Source organism: Mustela putorius, unplaced genomic scaffold (genome assembly GCF_011764305.1).
Source record: "Mustela putorius furo isolate JIRA1106 unplaced genomic scaffold, ASM1176430v1.1 tig00000585_pilon_pilon_pilon, whole genome shotgun sequence".
In the NCBI taxonomy this organism is placed as follows: Eukaryota; Metazoa; Chordata; class Mammalia; order Carnivora; family Mustelidae; genus Mustela; species Mustela putorius.
The window spans coordinates 3,384,067-3,410,828 of NW_025421424.1; positions in this window are offsets into that span (position 1 = coordinate 3,384,067).

The following is a 26,762-nucleotide window of genomic DNA, read 5'->3' on the forward strand; positions in this document are numbered from 1 at the left end:
GATTTTTCCCAAGTAATTTAACTGTGCCTTAGAACAAAACTCCGGTTTTATATTCATAGGAAAAAGAAATAAAAGTCACCTGTGTTTTAGTAAATGACAGGATTTCTCTCTTTTTATGGCTGAATAATATTCCTGTGTGTGTATGTGTATGTGTGTGTATGTGCATGTAACATTTTCTGTATCCTTTCATCCATCAGTGGACGCTTAGGTTGTTTCTATGTTTGGTCATTGTGAATAATGCTGCAGTGAACATGGAAGTACAGATATCTCTTTGAGTTAATAATTTTATTTCCTTCAAATATATATCCAGAAGCAGAAATGCTGGATTATATGGTAATTCATTTATTTTTAATTTTTATTTTATTTTTTTATTATGTTCAATTAGCCAACATATAGTACATCATTAGTTTTTGATGTAGTGTTCAGTGATTCACCAGTGTCTTGTAGCACCCAGTGCTTATCACATGTGCCCTCCTCAATATCCATCACCTGGTCACCCCAACCTTCTTTACGGGTTTTCATAGTGGCTGTACCAGTTTACATTCCCACAAAAAGTGTGCAAGTGTCCCCTTTTTCCCATATCCTCTCCAGTATTTATCCCTTGTCTTTTTGTTGATAGTCGTTCTAGCAGGTGTGAGGTCATCCCTCATTATGGTTTTGATTTACATTTTCCTGATGATTAGTGCTATTGAATATCTTTTATGTATCCATTGGTCATTTGCATGTCTTCTTTGGAAAAAGTGTCTGTTCAAACTCTTTGCCCATTTTCAAATGGATTATTTTTGCTTTTGAACTATATTAGTTCATTATATATACTGGATATTAACCCTTTATTAGTTAGGTGGGTTGTAAAAATTTTCTCCCATTCTGTAGGCTGCCTTTTCATTTTGTTGTTGTTCCTTTTGCGGTATAGAAGTACTTTATTTTGTTGTAGTCCCACTTACTAATTTTTGCTTTTGTTGCTTGCACTTTTAATATTACAACCCCCAAATCAATGCCAACACCAAAGATTGATGTCAAGGAGATTTTCTCCTATGTTTCCTTCTAGGAATTTTACAGTTTTCAGCTTGATATTTAAGTCTTTAATCTATTTCAAGTTAATTTTTGTGAGTGGTATAAAATAGGGGTCCAGTTTCATTCTTTGTCATGTGCTTATCTAGTTTTTTCAGTACTATCTATTGAAGAGACTATTCTTCATTGTGTATTCTTGGATCCTTTGTCAAATATTAGCTGACCATGTATGCATAGTTTTATTTCTGAGCTCTCTTCCATTGATCTGTGTGTCTACTTTAATGTCAGTACTATGCTATTTTAATTATTACAGCTTTTTAATGCAATTTAAAATCAGGAAGTATGTTGCCTCCATCTTTGTTGTTTGTTCCTAGGATTGTTTTGGCTCTTTGGGGTCTTGTGTGGTTCCATACCAATTTTAGGATTTTTTTTTTTCCAGTGAAAAAGGTCACTGGAATTTTGATAGGAATTGCATTGAATCTGTAGATGGCCTTATGTGGTGTAATCATTTTATCGATAACAATATTAATTCTTTTGATCCAAGAACATGGGGTATCTTTCCATTTGTTGGTGCCTTCTTTGATTTCTTTCATCAGTGTCTTACAGTTTTTGGTGTAGAAATATTTCACCTCCTTGAATAAGTTTATTCCTAAGTATTTTATTGCATTTGGTGCTATTATAAATAGGATTATTTTCTTAATTACTTTTACAGAATGATCATTGTTTATAGAAATGCAGTTTATTTTATATGTTGATTTTGTATTCTGCAACTTTTGAATTTGTTTATTAGTTGTAATAGTTTATTGGTGCAGTCTTTGGGATTTTCTATATGTAAGAGTATATCTACTGCAAATAGAAACAATTTTGCTTTTTCCTATCTGATTGGGATGACTTTTATTTTTTTATTTCTTGCCTAATTGCTCTGTACTTACATAGTACTTATGGTTCTGTGCCAAATTAAAGTAGTGAGAGTGGCCAAACTTATTTTGTTCATGATCTTAGAGGTAAAGTTTCTATCCTTGCACATTGAATATGGTGTTAGCTGTGGCTTTGTCATATTTGACCTTTATTATGTTGAACTACATTTCATCTATACTTGTTTGTTGAGGGATTTTATCATGAAAGGATATTAAATTTTGCTAATGCTTTTGCTGCATCTACTGAGATGATCATATTATTTTTGTCTTTCACTCTATTTCTTTGGTATGTAACATTGGTTGATATGTATATGTTGTACTATCTTTGATGGTTCAAGGGTCTCAGGGATAACCCTACTTGATCCTTGTGGAAAATTTTTAAATTGTGTTGTTGAATTTGGTTTGCTGATATTTCATAGAGTATTTTTTGCATCTGCTTATCAAGGATACTGACCTGTAATTCTCCTTTTCCCCTAATGTCCTTATTTGTCTTTAGTATCAGAGTAATGCTGGCCTCACAAAATGAGTTTGGGAGCATTCCCTCCCCTGCAGTTTTTGGAAACTTTGGGAAGGATTGGCATTAAATCTTTAAAACACGGTAGAATTCACCAGTGAACTGAGGTACTGGGCTTTTTTTGTTGTTGGGGAGTTTTTGATTACTATTTGAATACCAATCCTTATTTATTATTGATCTGTTCAGATTTTCCATTCTTCATGATTCAGTATTGGTAGTTTGTATGTCTCTAGGAATTTATCCATTTACTTTAGGTCCAGTTTTTACTTAAAGTCTGTTTTAACGATATAAATATAGCTATCCCTGTTATTCTTTGGTTTCCATTTATGTTGAATATCTTTATCACTTCACTTTGAGCCTTTGTGTGTCTTTAATGCTGAAATGAGTCTCTTGTAGTCAGTGTATTGATGGGTCTTGATTCTTTGTTCTTTCATCCATATTATGCCTTTCAATTGGAAAATTTAATCTATTTATATTCAAAATAATTATTGATAGGTGAGGACTTAATTAACGTCATCTTATTAACTATTTTATGACATTCTATAGTTCTCTTTCCTTGTCTCCTGCTGTCTTCCTTTTTGAATTGATGATTTTCTGTAGTGATGTGCTTTGTTTGAGTCCCATCTCTTTATTTTTGTTATCTATTATATGATTTTGCCTATGAGATATATGATCTCTTTATTTTTGTGTATCTATTATATGATTTTGCTTTGTGGTTACCATGAGGCATACATAAAAGACCTTATGGATATAACAATATATTTTATGCAGAAAACAATTTAACTTCAATTACATGTAAAACTCTACCCTTTTTCTCTCCCACACCATTATTGTTTTTGATGTCAGTTTAACATCTTTTTCTATTGCAAATTCATTAGCAAATTATTGTAGCTACAGTGATTGTTGTACTTTTGTCCTTTAACTTTTATACTAGAGTTAAATGCTTAACACATTATCATATTACAGTCTTAGAGTATTCTTTTTTTTTAAATTTTTAATTTTTTATAAACATATCTTTTTATCCCCAGGTTTATACACTTCACAGCACTCACCATAGCACATACCCTCCCCAATGTCCATAACCCTACCCCTTTTCTCCAACCCTTTTCCCCGCAGCAACCCTAAGTTTGTTTTGTGAGATTAAGAGTCATTTATTGTTTCTCTCCCTCCCAATCTCATCTTGTTTTATTTATTCTTCTCCTACCCCTTTAACCTTCCATGTTGCATCACCACTTCCTCATATCAGGGAGATCATATGATAGTTGTCTTTCTCCGCTTGACTTATTTCGCTAAGCATGATACGCTCTAGTTCCATCCACGTTGTCGCAAATGGCAAGATTTCATTTCTTTTGATGGCTGCATAGTATTCCATTGTGTATATATACCACCTCTTCTTTATCCATTCATCTGTTGATGGACATCTAGGTTCTTTCCATAGTCTGGCTATTGTGGACATTGCTGCTATAAACATTCAGGTGCACGTGCCCCTTCATATCACTGCGTTTGTATCTTTAGGGTAAATACCCAGTAGTGCAATTGCTAAGTCATAGGGCAGTTCTAGTTTCAACATTTTGAGGAACCTCCATGCTGTTTTCCAGAGTGGTCGCACCAGCTTGCATTCCCACCAACAGTGTAGGAGGGTTCCCCTCTCTCTGCATCCTTGCCAGCATCTGTCATTTCCTGACTTGTTGATTTTAGCCATTCTGACTGGTGTGAGGTGATATCTCATTGTGGTTTTGATTTGTATTTCTCTGATGCCGAGTGATATGGAGCACTTTTTCATGTGTCTGTTGTCCATCTGGATGTCTTCTTTGCAGAAATGTCTGCTCATGTCCTCTGCCCATTTCTTGATTGGATGATTTGTTCTTTGGGTGTTGAGTTTGCTAAGTTCTTTATATATTTTGGACACTAGTCCTTTATCTGATATGTTGTTTGCAAATATTTTCTCCCATTCTGTCAGTTGTCTGTTGGTTTTGTTAACTGTTTCCTTTGCTGTGCAAAAGTTTTTGATCTTGATGAAATCCCAGTAGTTCATTTTTGCTCTTGCTTCCCTTGCCTTTGGCGATGTTCCTAGGAAGATGTTGCTGCGGCTGAGGTCAAAGAGGTTGCTGCCTGTGTTCTCCTCAAGGATTTTGATGGATTCCTTTCTCACATGGAGGTCCTTCATCCATTTTGAGTCTGTTTTCATGTGTGGTGTAAAGAAATGGTCCAATTTCATTTTTCTGCATGTGGCTGTCCAATTTTCCCAACACCATTTATTGAAGAGGCTGTCTTTTTTCCATTGGACTTTCTTTCCTGCTTTGTCGAAGATTAGTTGACCATAGAGTTGAGGGTCTATTTCTGGGCTCTCTATTCTGTTCCATTGATCTATGGGTCTGTTTTTGTACCAGTACCATGCTGTCTTGATGATGACAGCTTTGTAATAGAGCTTGAAGTCCAGAATTGTGATGCCACCAACTTTGGCTTTCTTTTTCAATATTCCTTTGGCTATTCGAGGACTTTCCTGGTTCTATATAAATTTTAGAATTATTTGTTCCATTTCTTTGAAAAAGATGGATGGTACTTTGATAGGAATTGCATTAAATGTGTAGATTGCTTTAGGTTGCATAGACATTTTCATGATATTTATTCTTCCAATCCAGGAGCATGGAACATTTTTCCATTTTTCTGTGTCTTCCTCAGTTTCTTTCATGAGTACTTTATAGTTTTCTGAGTATAGATTCTGTGCCTCTTTGGTTAGGTTTATTCCTCGCTATCTTTTGGTTCTGGGTGTAATTGTAAATGGGATGGACTCCTTCATTTCTCTTTCTTCTGTCTTGTTGTTGGTGTAGAGAAATGCAACTGATTTCTGTGCATTGAATTTATATCCTGACACTTTACTGAATTCCTGTACAAGTTCTAGCAGTTTTGGAGTGAGCCTTTGGGTTTTCCACATATAGTATCATATCATCTGTGAAGAGTGATAGTTTGACTTCTTCTTTGATGATTTGGATGCCTTTAATTTCCTTTTGTTGTCTGATTGGTGAGGCTAGGACTTCTAGTACTATGTTGAATAGCAGTGGTGATAATGGGCATCCCTGCCGTGTTCCTGACTTTAGCGGAAAAGCTTTCAGTTTTTCTCCATTGAGAATGATATTTGCAGTGGGTTTTTCATAGATGGCTTTGATAATATTGAGGTATGTGCCCTCTATCTTTACACTTTGAAGAGTTTTGATCAGGAAGGGATACTGCATTTTGTCAAATGCGTTTTCAGCATCTATTGAGAGTATTATATAGTTCTTGTTCTTTCTTTTATTAATGGGTTGTATCACATTGATTGATTTGTGGATGTTGAACCAATCTTGCAGCCCTAGAATAAATCCCACTTGGTTGTGGTGAATAATCCTTTTAATGTACTGTTGAATCCTATTGGCTAGTATTGGTGAGAATTTTCGCATCTGTGTTCATCAAGGATATTGGTCTGTAATTCTCTTTTTTGATGGGATCCTTGTCTGGTTTTGGGATCAGGGTGATGCTGGCCTCATAAAATGAGTTTGGAAGTTTTCCTTCCATTTCTATTTTTTGGAACAGTTTCAGGAGAATAGGAATTAGTTCTTCTTTAAATGTTTAGTAGAATTTCCCCGGCAAGCCGTCTGGCCCTGGGCTTTTGTTTGTTTGGAGATTTTTAATGACTGTTTCAATCTCCTTACTGATTATGGGTCTGTTCAGGTTTTCTATTTTTTCCTGGTTCAGTTGTGGTAGTTTATATGTTTCTAGGAATGCATCCATTTCTTCCAGATTGTCAAATTTGTTGGCGTAGAGTTGCTCATAGTATGTTCTTATAATTCTTTGTATTTCTTTGGTGTTAGTTGTGATCTCTCCTCTTTCGTTCATGATTTTATTTATTTGGGTCCTTTCTCTATCTTTTTGATAATTCTAGCCAGGGGTTTATCAATCTTATTAATTCTTTCAAAGAACCAGCTCCTAGTTTCGTTGATTTGTTCTATTGTTTTTTTGGTTTCTATTTCATTGATTTCTGTTCTGATCTTTATGATTTCTTTTCTCCTGCTGGGTTTAGGGTTTTTTTCTTGTTCTTTCTCTAGCTCCTTTAGGTGTAGGGTTACGTTGTGTACCTGAGACCTTTCTTGTGTCTTTAGAAAGGCTTGTACCGCTATATATTTTCCTCTCAGGACTGTCTTTGGGGGTGTCCCACAGATTTTTAAACATTGTGTTTTCATTATCATTTGTTTCCATGATTTTTTTCAATTCTTCTTTAATTTCCTGGTTGACCCCTTCATTCTTTAGAAGGATGCTGTTTAGTCTCCATGTATTTGGGTTCTTTCCAAACTTCCTCTTGTGGTTGAGTTCTACCTTCAGAGCTTTGTTGTCTGAAAATATGCAGGGAATGATCCCAATCTTTTGATACCGGTTGAGATCTGATTTAGGACCGAGGATGTGATCTATTCTGGAGAATGTTCCATGTGCACTAGAGAAGAATGTGTATTCAATTGATTTGTGATGAAATGTTCTGAATATATCTGTGATGTCCATCTGGTCCAGTGAGTCATTTTAGGCCTTTATTTCCTTGTTGATCTTTTGCTTGGATGATCTGTGCATTTCACTGAGGGGAGTGTTAAAGTCCCCTACTATTATTATATTATTGTTGATGTGTTTCTTTGATTTTGTTATTAATTGGTTTATATAGTTGGCTGCTCTCACTTTGGGGGCATAGATATTTAAACTTGTTAGATCTTCTTGTTGGACCGACCCTTTGAGTATGATATAGTGTTCTTCCTCATCTCTTATTATGGTCTTTGGCTTAAAATCTAATTGATCTGATACAAGGATTGCCACTCCTGCTTTCTTCTGATGCCCATTAGCATGGCAAATTCTTTTCCACCCCCTCACTTTAAATCTGGAGGTGTCTTCGGGCTTAAAATGAGTTTCTTGGAGGCAACATATAGATGGGTTTTGTTTTTTTATCCATTCTGATACCCTGTGTCTTTTGATTGGGGCATTTAGCCCATTAATATTCAGGGTAACTATTGAGAGATATGAATTTAGTGCCATTGTATTTCCTGTAAGGTGACTGTTACTGTATATGGTCTCTATTCCTTTCTAATCTACCACTTGTAGGCTCTCTCTTTGCTTAGAGGACCCCTTTCAATATTTCCTATGGAGCTGGTTTGGTGTTTGCAAATTCTTTCAGTTTATGTTTGTCCTGGAAGCTTTTTATCTCTCCTTCTCTTTTCAATGATAGCCTAGCTGGATATAGTATTCTTGGCTGCATGTTTTTCTCGTTTAGTGCTCTGAATATATCATGCTAGCTCTTTCTCACTTGCCAGGTTTCTGTGGATATGTCTGCTGACAATCTAATGTTTTTACCCTTCTATGTTACAGACTTCTTTTCCCGGGCTGCTTTCAGGATTTTCTCTTTGTCACTAAGACTTATTAATTTTAATATTAGGTGATGGGGTGTGGACCTATTCTTATTGATTTTGAGGGGCGTTCTCTGCACCTCCTGAATTTTGATGCTTGTTCCCTTTGCCATATTAGGGAAATTCTCTCCAATAATTCTCTCCAGTATACCTTTTGCTCCTCTCTCTCTTTCTTCTTCTGGAATCCCAATTTTTCTAATGTTGTTTCGTCTTCTCTTATCTCTCGAATTCTTTCCTCGTGGTCCAGTAGCTGTTTGTCCCTCTTTTGCTCAGCTTCTTTATTCTCTGTCATTTGGTCTTCTATATCGCTAATTCTTTCTTCTGCCTCATTTATCCTAGTAGTGAGCCCTCCATTTTTTATTGTACCTCATTAGTAGCTTTTTATATTTCAAGTTGGTTAGATTTTAGTTCTTTTATTTCTCCACAAAGGGTTTTTATATCTCTGGAGAGGGTTTCTCTAATATCTTCCATGCCTTTTTTGTGCCCGGCTAGAACCTTGAGAATCGTCATTCTCAACTCCAGATCTGACATATTACCAATGTCTGTATTGATTAGGTCTCATGCCTTCAGTACTGCCTCTTGTTCTTTTTTTTGTGGTGAATTTTTCCACCTTTTCATTTTGTCCAGGTAAGAGTATATGAAGGAGCCAGTAAAATACTAAAAGGGTGGCAACAACCCCAGGAAAATATGCTTTAACCAAATCAGAAGAGATCCCAAATCATGAGGCGGGAGAAAGGGGTTAAAAAGAGGTTCAGAAAGAAAAAAAAAAAAAAAGAAAGAAAGAAAAGAAATAAAAAAAAGAAAACGAATAAAGAAAAAGTATAAAAAAGAAAAAATATATAAATATTAGATAAACTAGTTAAGAAACGTTAAAAAAATGGTAAAAGTTAAAAAAATTTAACAGAAAAAGAAAAAAAATTATATTAACTGCAAGACTAAAGAATCATGGGGAGAAAGCCATGAGTTCTGTGCTTTGCTATCTCCTCCTCTGGAATTCTGCTGCTCTCCTCGGTATTGAAACTGCTCTCCTTGGTAGGTGAACTTGGTCTTGGCTGGATTTCTTATTGATCTTCTGGGGGAGGGGCCTGTTGTAGTGATTCTCAAGTGTCTTTGCCCCAGGCAGAATTGCACCGCCCTTACTAGGGGCCAGGCTGCGTAATCTGCTCTGGTTTGCTTTCAGGAGCTTTTGTTCCCTGAGTGCTCTCCATAGAGTTCTGGAGAACAGGAATAAAAATGGCGGCCTCGTGGTCTCAGGCTGGAGAAGCCCAGAGCCCGGGGCCCCACTCCTCAGTGCGCCCTCAGAGAATAGCACCCAGTAACTCCTGTCTGCCTGACCTCTGGCCTCGCTCTGAGCTCACTGAGCCTGCGACCAGTTCAAGGGAACCCCGAGCTGTGAGTTCACTGTCGGCTTTGTCCCTGCAGCCGGCTTCCCCGTTCTAATACCTGTAAGCTCTGTGACACTCAGACACCCCCGATCCTTTGTGACCCTGCGGGACCTGAGGCCACGCTGACTCCGCGTGGGCTTCACGCTGGTTTAGCCTCTGGAGTGATGTCGCTCAGCGGAACAGACTTTTAAAAGTCCTGATTTTGTGCTCCGTTGCTCCGCTGCTTGCGGGGAGCCGGCCCCTCCCCCCGGGGTCTGTCTTCCCTGTCGCTTTGGATTCACTTCTCCGCCAGTCCTACCTTTCAGAAAGTGGTTGGTTTTCTGTTTCTAGAATTGCTTTTCTTCTTCTTTTCAATCTGCCGATGGATTTGTAGGTGTTTGCAATCTTTAGATATGCTATCTAGCTGATAACCCGCTAGGTGAAGTAGTCTCAGCCTGCTACTTCTCCGACACCTTGACTCTTCCCCCCAGTCTTAGAGTATTCTTAATTTGAGTATATGCTTACTTTTACCAGTGTGTTTCATATTTTCATTTGTTTTCATATTCAAATTATTATCCTGTCATTTCAGCTTGTAGAACTCTTTGGCATTTCTTCTAAGGAAGGTCTGGTGGTGACAAATTGACTCAGGTTTTGTTTTTTTGAGGGGTGGGGAGAGGCGATAGTCTTTATCTCTCCATTTCTGAAGAAGTACTTTGCCAGATAAAGTATTTTTGGTTAGCAGTATTTTTCTTTCAGAAAGCACTTTGAATATGTCATTCCATTTTCTTCTGTCCTGCAAGTTTCTACCAAGAAATCCACTATCCTCCATTATATTGAGGATTTTTTTTCTCTTACTGCTTTAAAACTTCTTTCTTTTTCTTTGATATTAGTTTAATTATAATGTGCCTTGGAGATGATTGTTTTGTGTTGAAATTTTGAGGTGAATGATTAGCTTCTTGAATTTGTATGTCCAAATCTCTACCCATATTTGGGAAGTTCTTAGTCAGTGTTTTTTAAATACTTTCTGCCCCCTTTTATCTCTCTTCTCCTTTTGGAGACCTTAATAATGTGTAGATTGTGTGTTTTCTCCTTTTTTTTCCTATTGGGTGTCATGAGGTAGGTGAAGTTGGTACAGTCTGTGGAATGCATGAAGGTAGTGGCAAATGGTATGCAGGAAACCATACTAAGATCTGCAGGAAGAGGAGAAAGTGGAGATAGCTGGGGACAGTTGAGGGAGGGTGTCCTAAACTGAAGGTATCTGGAATGCTCAGGTGGGTTCCCATTCAGTTTGGCTCCCCACCTGACAGAACTTAATAGATAGTTAACACAATGATAGTAGGAGATTTTAAGGCTACTTTTAATAACATATATATCAATCAGATGCAGATAAATAAGGAAGTAGAGGATTTCAACAACACTATAGACCAGTTGGACCCAATAATGATATACAGAACACTCCACCCAACAATAGTAGAAAACACATTCTTCTCTAGTGCCATGAGACATTCTTGAGAATAGATCACATTTTAGCCTACAAAACAAGTCTTAACAAATTTAGAAAGATTGAAATCATACCAAATATCTTTTCCAAGTAACCACAGTGGAATGATATTAGAAATCAATTGCAAAAGGAAAACTAGAAAATTCACAAATGTGTGGAAACTAAACAACACACTTTTAAACCACCAAATAAGTAAAAAATAAACCACAAATGAAATTAGAAAATATCTTGAAACAAATGATAATAAAAACAAAACATACCAAAACTTAAGGGATATACTAATAGCATTATGTTAAAAGGGAAGTTTATAGTGATAAATGCCTACATTATAAAAGGAGAAAGATCTCAGACAACCTAATTTTATACCTCAGTTAAAAAAAGAACAAACTAAACAAAAATTAGCTAAGTAAGTAAAATATATAAGAGCAGAATAAATGAAATAGAAAATAAAAAGTTTAAAAACCAGTGAAACTGAGTCAGTTTTTGAAAAGGTCAATAAAATAAACAAACCCTTAATTAGACTAAGGAAAAAGAAAAATTATTTTATAAATAGAATTAAAAACAAAAGAAGAGACTACAACTGATGCCACATGAAATAAAAAAAGATCATATGAGAATACAATGAAAAAGTATTCCTCAACAAACTGGACAACCTATAAGTAATAGACAAATTTCTAGAAACATAACCTACAAAGACTGAACCATGAAGAATTAAAAGGCCCAAATGAACCTATTACTAATGAGGTGTGATTAAAGTAGTAATGAAAAACTTCCCCAAAAAGAAAATAGTTTCACTGGAGAATTCTACCAAAGATTGGAAGAAGAGTTAACACCATTCCTTCTCAGACTTTTCAAAAAAATTAAAGAGGAAGCACACTTTCAAATTCATTTTATGAGGCACTATCTTGATACTAAAATCTGACAGAGATACTATGAGAAAATAAAAGGGCATACCAATAGCCCTGGTTAATATTAATACAAAAATACTTAACAAAATACCAGTGAACTGAATTCAAGAATACATTAAAAGGATTATACATTGGGGCACCTGTGTGGCTCAGTCAGTTAAGCATCAGACTCCTGATTTTGGCTCAGGTCATGATCTCAGGTTATGACATTAAGCTCTTTTGGTTTCCCCTCTCCCCCTCTGCCTCTCTCACCCCAGCCCCTGCTCACATGCTCTTTCTCTCTCTCTCTCTCTCAAAAAAAGGTTATACAGACTATGATTATATGCCAGTATGATTTATTCCTGCAATATAACAATGGCTCAACATATGAGAACTAGTCATTTTTTTTCCTTCTAAATCTTTTTTTTTTTTTAATTTATTTGACAGAGATCACAAGTAGGCAGAGAGGCAGGCAGAGAGAGAGGAAGGAAAGCAGGCTCCCTGCTGAGCGAGAGCCCGATGCGGGGCTCGATCCCAGGACCCTGGGATCATGACCTGAGCCGAAAGCATAGGTTTTAACCCACTGAGTCACCCAGGTGCCCCGAGAGCTAGTCATTTCAATAAATTATATTAATAGGAGGAAGGATAAAAACCATATAATCATCTCAATGCAGAGAAAGCATTTCATAAAATTCATTGCCCTTTCTTGATCAAGACCTCCAGCAAACTAGGAACAGAAGGAAATTATTTCAATTTGATAAAGGCCAAATATTAAAATCCCACGGCTAAGGTCATACTCAGTGGTGAAAAACTGAAAGTTTTCCTTCTAAGACCAGGTATAAGGCAAGGATTCCCTCTCTCACTTCTATTCAATATAGTAGTGAAAGTCATAGAGTATTTAGGAAAGAAAAAAGTAAAAGTCATCCAAATCATAAAAAAAGAAGTAAAATTATCCATGTTCACAGATGACACAAATTAATAGGTAGAAAACCCTATAGATTCCATCAAAAAACCTGTTAAAACTAATGAACAGGGGCGCCTGGGTGGCTCAGTGGGTTAAGCCTCTGCCTTCGGCTCAGGTTATGATCTCAGGGTCCTGGGATCGAGCCCCTCATCGGGCTCTCTGCTTGGCAGGGAGCCTGCTTCCTCCCTCTCTCTGCCTGTCTCTCTGCCTACTTGTGATTTCTGTCTGTTAAATAAGTGAATAAAATCTTTAAAAAACAAACAAACAAACAAACAAAAACACTAATGAACAAATTTAGTAAGGATGCAGGATGCAAAATTTACACATAAAAATCAGTTGTGTTTCTTTCATACATTAAAAATGAACATTCTTAAATGGGAATTAAGAAAACAATCTCGTTTAGAATAACATTAAAAATATTTAGGCATAAATGTAGCCAAGGAGACAAAAGACTTGTACACTGAAAGCCATAAAACATTGCTGAAAGAAATTAAAGAAGACACAAAGAAATAGGAAGACGTCATAAGTTTGTGGATGGAAAATGTCATATTATTTAAATATACTATCTAAAAACATACAGATTCAATGCAAATCCTATCAAAATCCTAATGGCATTTTGCAGACATAGAAAAAAATTAATATTCACATCAACTCTCAAAGGATCTTGAATAGTGAAAACAATCTTGAGAAAGAAAAATAAAGGAGGCCTCACACCTGATATCAGAACTTGCTACAGTAATCCAAACAGTGTGGTGATGGCATAAAGACATACAGAGACCAAAGGAATAGAATGGAGAACCCAGAAACAAACCCTTATGTATACGGCCAAATGATCTTTCACAAGTCTGCCAAGGGTACACAATGGGCAAAGATTAGTCTCTTCAACAAATGATGTTAAGAAAACTGTGGACCTATATGCAAAAAATGGAGTTGATTCTTACCTTATACCATGCAGGAAAGTTAACTCAAGTTGGATTAAAAAGCTTTAATATTTGAAACTACTAAAATCTTAGAAGAAAACATTAGGGAAAAAGCTTTATGACATTAGATTTGGGGATGATTTCTTAGATATGACACCCAAAGCACAAACAGTGAAAGGAAAGGGAGACAAATGGGATTACATCAAACTGAACTGTGCAGCAAAGGAAACCGTCAAGGAAGTGGAAAGGCAACTACTGAATGGGAAAAATATTTGCAAACCATATATGTGATAAGAAGTTAATATCTAAAATATCTAAAAAATCCTACAATTCAACAACAAAATATAACAAGTAATCTGATTAAAAATTGGGCAATTCCTTTTTTTTTAAGATTTTATTTATTTATTTGACAGAGAGAGATCACAAGTAGGCAGAGAGGCAGGCAGAGAGGGGAAGCAGGCTCTCTATTGAGTAGAGAGCCTGATGCGGGGCTCGATTTCAGGACGCTGGGATCGTGACCCGAGCCAAGGGCAGAGGCTTAACCCACTAAGCCACCCAGGGGCCCTGAGAAGCTGGGCAGTTCTTGAGTAGATAGTTCTCCAAAGAAGCATGGGAAAAGCTATTCAACATCACTAATCATCAAGGAAATGCAAGTCAAAGCCATAATGAAATATCTATTACCTTACCCCTATTAGGATGGCCACTATCCAAAACAAAACAAAAAAAACAACAAGCAGAAAATAACAAGTGTTGGTGAGGATATGGAGAAATTAGAACACTTGTATACTGTTGTCATTATGTAAAATGAGGTAGATGTTATGGAAAGCAATATGGAGATTCCTCAAAATATTAAAAATAGGATTACAATATGGTTTAACATCCCACCTCTGGATATATACTGAAAATAATTAAATACTGGATCTGGTAGAGATATTTGTGGCCCCATGCTCATTGCAGTATTAGTTACAGTAGTGAAAATGTAGAAGCAACCTGAATGTCTATTGATGGATGAATGGATAAAGACACTGTGGTATATACGTACACCAAATATGTATGTAATGTATTTGTATGTAAAATACTGTTTAGCTTTAAAAAAAGAAGGAAATCTTGTCATATGCTACCATGCAGATAAACCTTGAGGACATTGTGCTAAGTGAAATAAGCCAGTTACAAAAAGAGACATACTGTATGATTCCACTTATACGAGGTATCCAAAACAGTCAAACTCTTAGGAACAGAAAATGAATGATGGTTGACAAGGGCTGGGAATACAGCAAATAGGGGAGTTTTTGCTTAATGGGTATAGGGTTTCAGTTTTACAAGATGAAAAATTCCAGAGACCTTCTGTACAGCGTGGTATGTATAGTTAACACTGTTGCATACAAAAAAATGGATAATATGGTCAATTTTAATGTTCTGTGCTTTTACTACAGTTGAAAAATAAAAGGGACATGAAACTGGTGGTTGGTTATGTTCATAATTTTGGTGTTGAGGTTGTGCTGATGATTTCAAGGATGCAGTTATATGTCAAATATTACCATTTTATGGTGTATATATGTGCAGTTCATTTGTATGTTAACTGTATCTCAATAAAGTTAATGTTACAGGAAATATGATATATCTCCATTTTTTTTAGGTCTGCTTTGTTATTTCTGTGGATGGCCTGATTTCTAATTTTTGGCTATTTTAACACTTACAGCTCTTAGTATTTCTAACACAGGTAAATATAAGATGTCTAACTCTGAATATCAAGTTGCACTTATTCCTTCAGTTCAAGGACAGTTATGTCTTCTAACATGAAACAAGTTTGAATAAGCTTAGGAATATGGGAACTAGTACTTAGTATTTTTTCAAATACACAGATATATACATACTCAATTATCACTATTCTCAACTTCACATCTTAATAAGTTTATTTTTTAATTCATTAACTTTTTATTTTTTATGTTTTAAGTTTTTATTTAAATTCTAGTTAATAACATATAGTATAATATTAGTTTTAGGAGTAGAATTTAGTGATTCATCAATTATGTATAATAACGAGGTCTCACCACAAATGCCTTCCTTGGGGTGCGTGGGTGGCTTAGTTGGTTAAGTGTCTGCCTTTGGCTTGGATCACGATCCCAGGGTCCTGAGATTGAGCCCTGCATCAGACTCCCTGCTCCGTGAGGATCCTGCTTCTCCCTCTTCCTCTGCCACTCCTTCTGCTGTGTTCTCTCTGTCTCTTGAATAAAGAAATAAATAAAATCTTTAAAAAATAATACTCCATGCTCATCACAGTGCCCTCCTTAATACCCATTACCCATTTATCCTATCCCCCACTCACCTCACCTCCAGCAACCCTCAGTTACTTCTCTATAGTTAATAGTCTCTTATGATTTGCCTACCTTTTTTTCCTTCCTTCGCCTACATTCCTGTTTCTTAAATTCCACATATGAATGAAATAATATTGTATTTGGCTTTCTCTGGATGACTTACCTTAGCATAATACACTCTAGTGCCATCCGTCATTGCAAATGGCAAGATTTCATACTTTTTCATGGTTGAGTAATATTTCACTGTGTATGTGTATATAATAAATACACACCACATCTTCTTACTCATTCATTAGGTGATGAACATTTGGGCTTTTTCCATAATTTGGGTATTGCATGTGCATGTGCCCCTTCAAATCAGTTTTTTTTTTTGGTATCATCTGGGTAAATACCTACTAGTGCATTTGCTGGGCCATAGGGTAGCTCCGTTTCTACCTTTTTAAGGAAACTCCATGCTGTTTTCCAGAGTGGCTGCAACAGTTTGCATTCCCACAGTCAGTTCAAGAGTGTTCCCCTTTCTCTACATTCTTGTCAACCTGTTGTTTCTGGTGTTGTTAATTTTAGCCATTCTGATAGGTGTGAGGTGATATCTCATTGTGGTTTTGATTTCTATTTCCCTTGTGATGAATGATGTTGAACATCTTTTCATGTGCCATCTCTATGTCTTCTTTGGATAAAAAGGTCTGTTCATGCCTTCTGCCCATTGCTTAAATGGATTATTTGGATTTTGCATGTTTAATTTGATAAGTTCTTTATATATTTTTGATACTGACCCTTTATTAGATATGTCATTTGCAGATATCTTCTCCCATTCCTAAAGTTGGCTTTTAGTTTTGGTAATTGTTTCTTTCACTGTGCAGAAGCTTTTCATTTCAGTATATGTGCTGCCAAAGCAAGCACCAGATGCTTTTTATCTTGATGAAGCCCCAATAATTCACTTTTGCTTTTGTTTCCCTTGCCTCCAGAGATGTATCTAGTAAGAAGTTGCCTTGGCCAATGTCAGTCAATGTCAAAGAGGTTGCTGTGTGTGTTCTTCTCTAGGATTTTGATAGTTTCCTGTCTCACATTTAGATCTTTCATCCATTTTGAATTTATTTTTGGGTATCGTGTAAGAATGTGGTCCAGTTTCATTCTTCTCCATATTGCTCTCTAGTTTTCCCAACATCATTTGTTGAAGAGGCTGTCTTTTTCCTACTGGATGTTCTATCCTGCTTTGTCAAAGATTAGTTGACCATAGAGTTGTGGGTCCATTTCTGGGTTTTCTGTTCTGTTCCATTGCTATATATATCTGTTTTTGTGCCAGTACCATACTGTCTTGGTCACTACAGCTTTGTAGTATAGCTTAAAATCTAGAATGGTGATGCCTTCTGCTTTCTTTTCTTTTTTAGAATTGCTTTGGATGTTCAGGGTCTTCTGTGGTTCCACACAAATTTTAGGATTGTTTGTTCTAGCTCTGTGAAAAATTCTGGTGGTATTTTGATAGGGATTGCATTAAATGTGTAGATTCCTTTGGGTAGTATAGACTTTTTTTTTTGACATCTTTTTAAATTTCTTTTTTAAATTTCTTTTCAGTTTTCCAGAATTCATTGTTTATGCACCATACCCAGTGCTCCATGCAGTACATGCCCTCCACAATACCTACCACCAGGCTCACCCAACCTCCCATACTGTTCCCCCCAAAACTCTCAGTTAGTTCCAGAGTCCATAGTCTCTTATGGTAGTATAGACATTTAACGATATTTCTTCTTTCAGTCCATGAGCATGGAATGTTTTTCCTTTTCTTTGTGTCTTCCTCAACTTCTTTCATAGATATTATATAGTTTTCAGACTACAGATCTTTTACCTCTTTGGTTAGGTTTATTCATAGGTATCTTATAGTTTTTGATACAGTTGCAAATGGGATCAATTCGTTGATTTCTCTTTCTACTGCTTCATTATTGGTATGTAGAAATGCTACAGACTTCTGTACATTGATTTTGTATCCTGCAACTTTACTGAATTCATGTATTAATCTAGCAAGTTTTTGGTAGATTCTTTCAGGTTGTCTGTACAGAATATCATGTCATTTGCAAATACTGAAAGCTTGAGTTCTTCCTGCTGATTTGGATGCCTTTAATTTCTTTTTGTTATCTGGTTGTTGAGATTAGGACTTCCAATACTATGTTAAATAACAATGGTGATAGTGAAACATCCCTGTCTTATTCCTGATAAAAGAAAAGTTCTCAGTTTTTAAATTTTTTTTTTAAAGATTTTATTTATTTATTAGAGAGAGAGAGGGGGAGAGAGCAAGCACAAGCAGAAGAATGGCAGGCCGAGGCAGAGGGAGAAGCAGGCTCCCTGCTGAGCAAGGAGCCTAATGTGGGACTCGATCCCAGGACGCTGGGATCATGACCTGAGTCGAAGGCAGCTGCTTAACCAACTGAGCCACCCAGGTGTCCTGAAAAGTTCTCAGTTTTTCCCCATTAAGTATGATGCATGATCTTTTATATATGGCCTTTGTGATATTGAGGTATGTTCCCCCATTCATACTTTGTTGTGGGTTTTTATCAAGAATGGATGCTATAGTTTGTCAAATGCTCCTTATGCATCTATTGAGAAGATCATATGGATCTTATCCTTTTATTAATATGCTATATCATGTTGAATGATGTGCAAATATTGAACCAGTGTTGCAATCCTGGAATAAGTTCCACTTGACCATTCTTCTAATGTACTTCTGAACTTGATTTGCTAGTATCTTGTTGAGAATTTTTGCATCCATATTCATTAGAGACATTGGCCTATAATTCTCCTTATTAGTGGGGTCTTTGATTTTGGAATCAAGTTAATGCTGGCCTCACAGAATGAGTTTCAAAGTTTGCCTTCTATTTCTATTTTTTGAACAGTTTGAGAAGAATATATATTAACTCTTCTTTAAATGGTAGAGTTTTTTTGGGAAGCTGTCTGGCGCTGGACTTGTGTTTGTTGGGAAATTTTTGATTATTGATTCAATTTCTTTGTGGTTATGGGCCTGTTCAAATTTTCTATTTCTTCCTGTTTCAGTTTTGGTAGTTTATATATCTGGGAATTTATCCATTTCTTCCAGATTTCCTAATTTGTTGTCCTATAATTTTTCACAGTATTCTCTTTTGTTTGTATTTCTGTAGTGTTGGTTGTGATCTTGCCTCTCTCCTTGAAAATTTTGTCTATTTGAGTGCTTTCTCTTATCTTTTGATAAGTGTGACTAGATTTTATCAGTTTTATTATTTTTTTAAGGAACCAGCTTCTAGTCTCATGGATCTGGGTTTTTTGTTTTGTTTTGTTTTGTTTTTGTATAGCATTTATTTCTGCTCCAGTGTTTATTATTGCCCTTCTTCTGATGGCTTTAGAATTCATTTGTTCTTTCTTTCTTTTTTAAAAATTTGATTTAATTTTTTTTTCAGTGTTCCAAGATTCATTGTTTATGCACCACATCCGGTACTCTATGCAATACGTGCCTTCCTTAATACCCACCACTAGGATCACCTAACATCCGTACCCACCCCCCTCCAAAACACTCGGTTTGTTTCTCAGAATTCACAGTCTCTCATGGTTTGTCTCCCCCTCCGATTTCTTTTCTATGTCCTTAATGTGTAAGGTTAGGTTGTACATTTGAGATTTTTCTTGTTTGTTGAGGTAGGCCTGTAGTGCTATATACTCTTATGACTGCTTTCGCTCCATCCCAGTGTTTTGAACCACCGTTCATTTTCATTTGGCTTCATGTGTATTTTTAGAATTTCTTTTTTTTTTAATTTTTTATTTTTTATAAACATATATTTTTTATCCCCAGGGGATTTCTTTTTTAATTTTCAGGTTAGCCCATTCATTCTTTAGGAGGAATCTTATTTAATTTATTTTATTTTTTTTTTAATTATGTTCAGTTAGCCAGCATATAGTACATCATAAGTTTTTGTTGTAGTGTTCAACAGTTCTTTAGTAGGAAATCTTTAACCTTTATGTATTTGTGGCCTACCAGTTTTTTCCTTGTGGTTAATTTCAAGTTTCATAGCATTGTGGTGGGAAAATATGCATGGTATGGTCTCCGCCTTTTTATATTTGTTGAGGACTGATTTTTCACCCAATAAGTGATCTATTCTGGAGAATGTTCCATGTGACCTGAAAAAGAATATTTATTCTGTTGCTTTAGAATGAAATATTCTGAATATATCTGTTTAAGTCCATTTAGTCTGCTGTGTTGTTCAAAGCCATCATGTCCTTGTTGATTTTCTGCTTTGAATTCTGTCCATTGTGCTAAGTGGGGTGTTAAAGTCCCCTACTATTATTGTATTATTATCAATTAGTTTCTTTATGTTTTTTATTAATTGATTAATAATCAATTAATTGTGCCCAAGTGGGGCATACATATTTACAATTGTTAGATCTTCTTGTTGGATAGACCGCTTTATTATGACATAGTGACTGTCCATCTCTTGTTATAGTCTTTGGTTTAAAATCTAGTTTATTTGATGTAAATGTGGCTATTCAGGCTTTCTTTTGATGTCTGTTAGCACAATAAATGGTTCTTATCCCATCACTTTCAATCTGCCAGTATCTTAAGGCTTAAAATGAATTTCTTATAGGTGGCATATAGATGGGTCTTATTTTTTTTAATCCATTCTGTTACCCTATATATTTTGATTGGCACATTTAGTCCATTTACATTCAGAGTGATTTTTGAGGCATACTGAGGCTGTGGTGCTAAGATAAAGAGTTTTGGAGGAGCCTTATAGCAGGCCAAGAGTAAATCATAATGATGATTAGAAAAGCCCTTCATATTTATTGCTACAGGTTTTATAACAAAATGTTATGGTAACTTTCCAGTGCTGACCAAGGGCATTCATAACATACCCTAAGACTTTTGCTATATGGTTGGGACATCTTTTGTTTGTGAGACTCCCCAGGCAGACAAGATATTGCCAGAACTAACTAATGCCTATATTGTCCCTGAAGTTTCAGGGCTAGGTATTTCATGTTACTATTTGCCTTTTCTGTCTCCAGTGGGCCAGAGAAGCTTCTCTTCTAAATATATTAGAACTTTGTCACTCTAGTCTACTGGTATTGCTTAAGACTTTAAATTGACTCCAGTCCATGGCTGATTAATATATAAACAGGGAATCTCTTTTAGAATTCTTTTAACCACTATTTCTAAATTTTTCAAGGCAGGGAACATGATTTCAAAACACACTTGTGTTAGTTAACATTAATGTGAGCTATCCCTTCATCTTGAAGTGTCAACAACCTATAGACTTACATACGTATACCTCTTTCTGGACCTTATAGATAGTGGAGTGTGAGAGAATCTGTGTTCAGATGAGACACACTAACTGTACTGAGATGAAGCTAAATATTTAAGTAAAATTGGAGCAATATACACATACACCAGATGTTTCTAATTGTTATATATATGTCTTTTTTTTTAAGACCCAAACATCTGGCTTATTACATTCTTTTGTAGTTTTGGGTGATACAGCCTTAGGCATGATGTGTAAAATAATGAGTTATAATGGTATTTCTACCTTGTAACACTGACAGTGTTAAAAATACATATAGTTTATTTTTTACATATTGAAATAAAATAATCATTTTAAAAATGGAATGGAGTTATGGGTGATTGTTACATGTTGATTAATTTATTTTCTTAATTTTTTTGAAAAATGTCATAAAACAAGGTTATCTAAGAAATAAAGTAAATGGAACGGAACTTAATTGAAAATTCAGTAGTAATAGGGAATTAAGAGAAAGGAGAAGATAAGAAGAAATAACAGGAAGAAGCAATGTGCAGAATTACCTGAGCAACATTTAAAACTTCATGTAATATGGACACTGTTTTTTTTTCTGAAAGTGAAATTTGATGTTTAAATAGTTTCTTTGTAATTTTCCTAACCTCTATGTTCACTTTTCCCTAAAGCAGCATTTATGACATGTGGCTTTTGAAAACTTAAGATTTAACTACCTTTTTGTTAATTTAATAGATGGGTAAGCCAAGGGTAAAGTCATTTTTAATTTTTAAAGTAAAAGAACTTTGCATTTTGATATAATTTGCAGGCTTCTGAAAATGTTCAAAAACAGTATTAAGAACTCTCAAATATTCAATATATAATCTTGATTCTCTAAATGTTAACATCTTTTTTGTTATTATTAACATCTTATATAATAATACTACAATTATAAAAATTAGGAAGCTAATATTGATATAATATTATTATCTAATCTATAGGCCTTATTCATATTTTAACAATTAATGTCCTTTTTGGCCCAGAGGCATACATCACCATTAATTTTCACATGTTCCTTTAATCTGGAACAACACTCTAATCTTTTTTTTTCTTTTTTTTTTTTGTCTATTATGACTTTAGCATTTTTGAAGAGTACTTGCCAGTTATTTTTGTAGAAGAGTCTTCATTTTGGGTGTGTCAGACATTTCTTCATGATTAAGATTACCAAAGAAGCAAGTGTTATGTTTTTCATAGTGTGAGATCAGGAGACACATGATTAAGATTTTTCCCATTACTAGTAATGTTAACATTTATTATATTATTAAGGTAATATTTGTCAGTTTTCCTCACTGTAAAGTTAACATTTTTTCTTTTACAATTAGTGTCTGGTGGTATTATCTTTTAAGACCATGAAAATACCCTGTTTATCTTTAGACACTTGACCACTAATCTTTTTAATCCATTGATGATTTTTGCCTGAAACATTTGGTGTTTGTTAACTGTTAATTTTCTACTTTCATTATTTTTTACATATATTAGTTCAACTTATAAGGAAGACCTGTTCCTTCTCCCTCATTTATTTACTCAATTATTTATATTAGTATGGGCTGATGTATTTTTTCTTATTTTGTGAGCTATAATCCATTACAAACTTTATTATTCTGTTTTTCAAATTGTTTCATGTTTGGTAATCCACATCCTCTCCAACATTTGTTTTTTCTTGTCTTTTTGATACTAGCCATTCTGACTTGTGTGAAGTGATAACCCATTGTGGTTTTGGTTTGAATTTCTGATGATTAGTGATGTTGAACATTTTTTGATGTGTCTGTTGGCCATCTGCCTCTCTTCTTTAGAATAATGTCTATTCAGGTCATCTCCCCATTATTAAATTGGGTTATTATTATTATTGTTATTGTTATTTTTTTTTTTGGTGTTGAGTTATAGGAGTTCCTTATGTATTTTAGATGTTAACCTCTTATTGGATGTATCATTTGCAAATATCTTCTGTTTAATAGGTTGCATATTCATTATGAGGATGGTTTCCTCCACTGTGCAAAAACTTTTTAGTTTGATGTAGTCCCAATTGCTTAGTTTTACTTTTGTTTATATTTGCCTAGTGAGAAATATCCAAAAAAAATATTGGTAAGGTTGATGTCTGAGAAATTACTGCCTATATTTTCTTTTAGGGGTTTTATGGTTTGGGGTCTCACATTTAGGTCTTTAATCAATTTTGAGTTTATTTTTGTGTATGGTGTAAGAAAGTGATATTGTTTCATTCTTCTGATTTTCACAAACCATTTATTGAAGGGATTCTCCTTCCCCATTGTATATTTTTGTTTCTTTTGTCATAGATTATTTGACCATACCAGTATGAGTTTACCTGGGCTCTCAATTCTATTTCACTGATCTGTATGTCTGTTTTTGTGATAGTACCATACTGTTTTTATTATTCTAGCTTTACAGTATAGTTTGAAATCTGGGATTATGATACCTCCAGCCTTGTTCTTTTTATCTTAAATTGCTTTGGCTACTCAGGGTTTTTTGTGGCTTCATATAGATTTTAGGATTTTTTTTTTGTTCTAGTTCTATGAAAATATTGTTGGGATTTTGATAGGGATTGCGTGGAATTTGTAGTCTACTTTGGGTAGAATGGACATTTTAATAATATGAACATGAACATGGCTTATCTTCCATTATATGTATCATTAATTTCTTTCATCAATGTCTTAGTAGTTTTCAGAGTTTAGGTCTTTCACCCCATTGGTTAAATTTTCTTCTGGTGGGCCCAGTGAATTGCGCTCAACTAGACACACACACACACACACGACAAATTAGAAGAAAACAGTGTCTGCTAATATTTTAGTGTATTTTTGGATGGTGCACTTATGGGTGATTTTTATTTTGTGTTTTTCCAAATTGTCCATAAATCAGTATGAATCATTTAACATCATTAGGAAAATAATAATGCAACCAAAGATTTTATTTAAGTAATGTGGTGCTATTGGGAGAGGAAGGGTATGCATGGTGAAGAAAACTACCTAGGGAAAGGTGTCCAAGGGTTGGTAGCCAGAGGAAGAGGAAATACAAAAGAGAGATTCATTTATTATACCTAGTGTATTTTTTAATGACTCTGAGGAGAAACAATCTGAGGAAAAGAAATTATTTAAAAGAAACAATGTTCTTGAAAATGAAAGGATTCATCATGAACTGAGAATTGACACAGTGATTTCCAAGTGTTTTAGATTTGGAACTCATACTGTTCAGGAAGACATTTCATTTTTTCTTATTTCATAGTTATTGTTATCTATTAATTTAGAAAAATTTAGAAAAAGACACTGAATATAAAAAGTGAAAAAAGTTGAATTTACCTAGACTTATGCTCTTCAGGGGGAAGCATTGTTGACATTTTAATGGATATATCCTCTGAGACATTTTTCTAAATAAATAAATAAATAATTATGTAAAAAATATATATATCAACTGTTTTTAATCATATTGGACATTATTTCATAAGTTTGTCTTTAATTGCCATCATAAATGTTTTATTTAAGTAGAAGTTGCTGTGTTTTAAATGAAGTTAAACTGAAATTAAATTGGTTTTGGGAACTTTATGACATCTCTGGGGATGATTGAAAACCCATGTAATTTTGAAAGCAGGGCTAGGATTCCCTAAATCAGAAGATTCCAGACAGTGACTAAATAGTCTAGTAGCTTTGCTGACACCACTATTATAACTCCAGTATTCTCAATTCAAAACACATGAATGAATGGAGTCTTGAAAGCAGTTGGATTCTAAGAAGTTCTTGTTTCTTGGCTTTAAATATTTAAATTAATTAATTATTATTATTATTTTTTTTGCCACACAAAATATAAAAAGCAATACCTTGGTAAGAATAACCTTGTGTCTTTTGATTTTTCTTTTTGGCTAAAATTGCTTTCTCTTACTTCTGCCCTAACTCATTTTAAGTTGACCTAATTCTAAACCATGTGACAAGCTAAATAAAATGAAAACGCAAAAAGAATTCTTGCAGTAAATTGCCTAAGTAAGCATTCTGCAGATAATTAGGAGTATACAGATATTACTGGAAGTGAAGAAAATGAGGCTGAACACTATAAAAGTTAAGTCTGGGCGGCTCTTAAAGATAGTTTAGGACTTCCTGATCAGCATTGTTTACTTATATGCAGCTTCCTAGGTACTTACCCTGTTCCCCCAACTTTTCCATTTACTGAATCAGGTGCTTTGGAGGTGAAGTCAAAGAGTTTAATTCCCAGGTGATTTAAAAATTTTTTTCAGCTTTTTTGAGGCATAATTGACAAATAAAATATTTTAAATGCACATGATAATTTGATATATATACACATTGTGAGAGGATAACCTCTATTTAGTTTATTAACATAACCATCACCCCAGTTATTTACCTTTTATTTGTGTGTATGTGTGAGTGTGTTGGTGTGAAGACTTAAGTACTCTCTTGACAAATTTCAATTATATAATGCAGTATTAACAGCTATAGCCACCATGTTAAACACTAGATCTGCAGACCTTATTCATCTTGTAACTGAAATTTTGTACATATTTCCAACATCTCTCTTTTTCTTCTGTCCTGTAGCCTCTGACAGCCACCATTCTACTCTCTGTTTCATTGAATTTGACTTTTTTTTTTTTTTTTAAGATTCTACATGTAAGTGATACCATGTAGTTTTTGTCTTTGTCTGGTTAATTTCACTTAGCATAATGCCCTCCAAATTCATCCATGTTGTCTGAAATGTCAGAATTTCCTTTTTTCAGGCTGAGTAATATTTCATTGTAAATTTATTACACATTTTCTTTGTTTATTCATCTATTGATGGACACTTAGGTTGTTTCCGTGTCTTGGTAATTGTAAATAATCCTGCAGTGATGCAGTGAACATAGGGGTGCTGTTATCTCTTTGAGATAACTTCATTGTCTTTGGATATAAACACGAAAATGGGATTGCTGGATCATATGATAGTTGTGTTTTTAATTCCTGAGGAACCTCCATACTGTTCCATAGTGGCTGTATAAATTTACATTCCCACCAGCAGTATACTAAGTGTTCCCTTTTCTCCACATCCTTGCCAGTATTTATTTCTTGTCTTTTTGATAATAATCATTGTAACAGTTGTGAATTGGCATGTCACTGTGGTTATGATTTCTATTTTCTTGGTGATTAGTGATGTTGAACATCTTTTCATGTACTCATTGGCCTTGATACTTTTTCTCTGGAAAAAGTACTTTTTCTATTTAAGTCCTTTGCCCATTTTGAATTCAGGTTACTAAGGTTTTTTGCTATTGACTTGTATAGGTTCTTTATATACCTTAGACATTAATCCCTTATTGGATATGTGGTTTAGAAATATTTTTTCCTATTCCATATGTTGCCTTTTCATTTTGTTGATTGACTGTTATGTTGCACAGAAGCTTTTTAATTTGATGTTGTTCCATTTGCTTGTTTTTGCTTTTCTTGCCTTTGCTTTTGATGTCAAATCCAAAAGATCATTACATAGACCAGTGTTAGGGAGCTTACCCATAATGTTTTCTTCAAGGAGTTTTAGTTTTATGTCTTACATTCAAGTCTTTTATCCATTTGAGTTGATCTTTGTGTTTGGTATAAGATAGGCATAGAGTTTTATTCTTTTGCATATAAATATTTAGTTTTCCCAGCACCATTTATTGAAAAACTATCATTTCCCAAT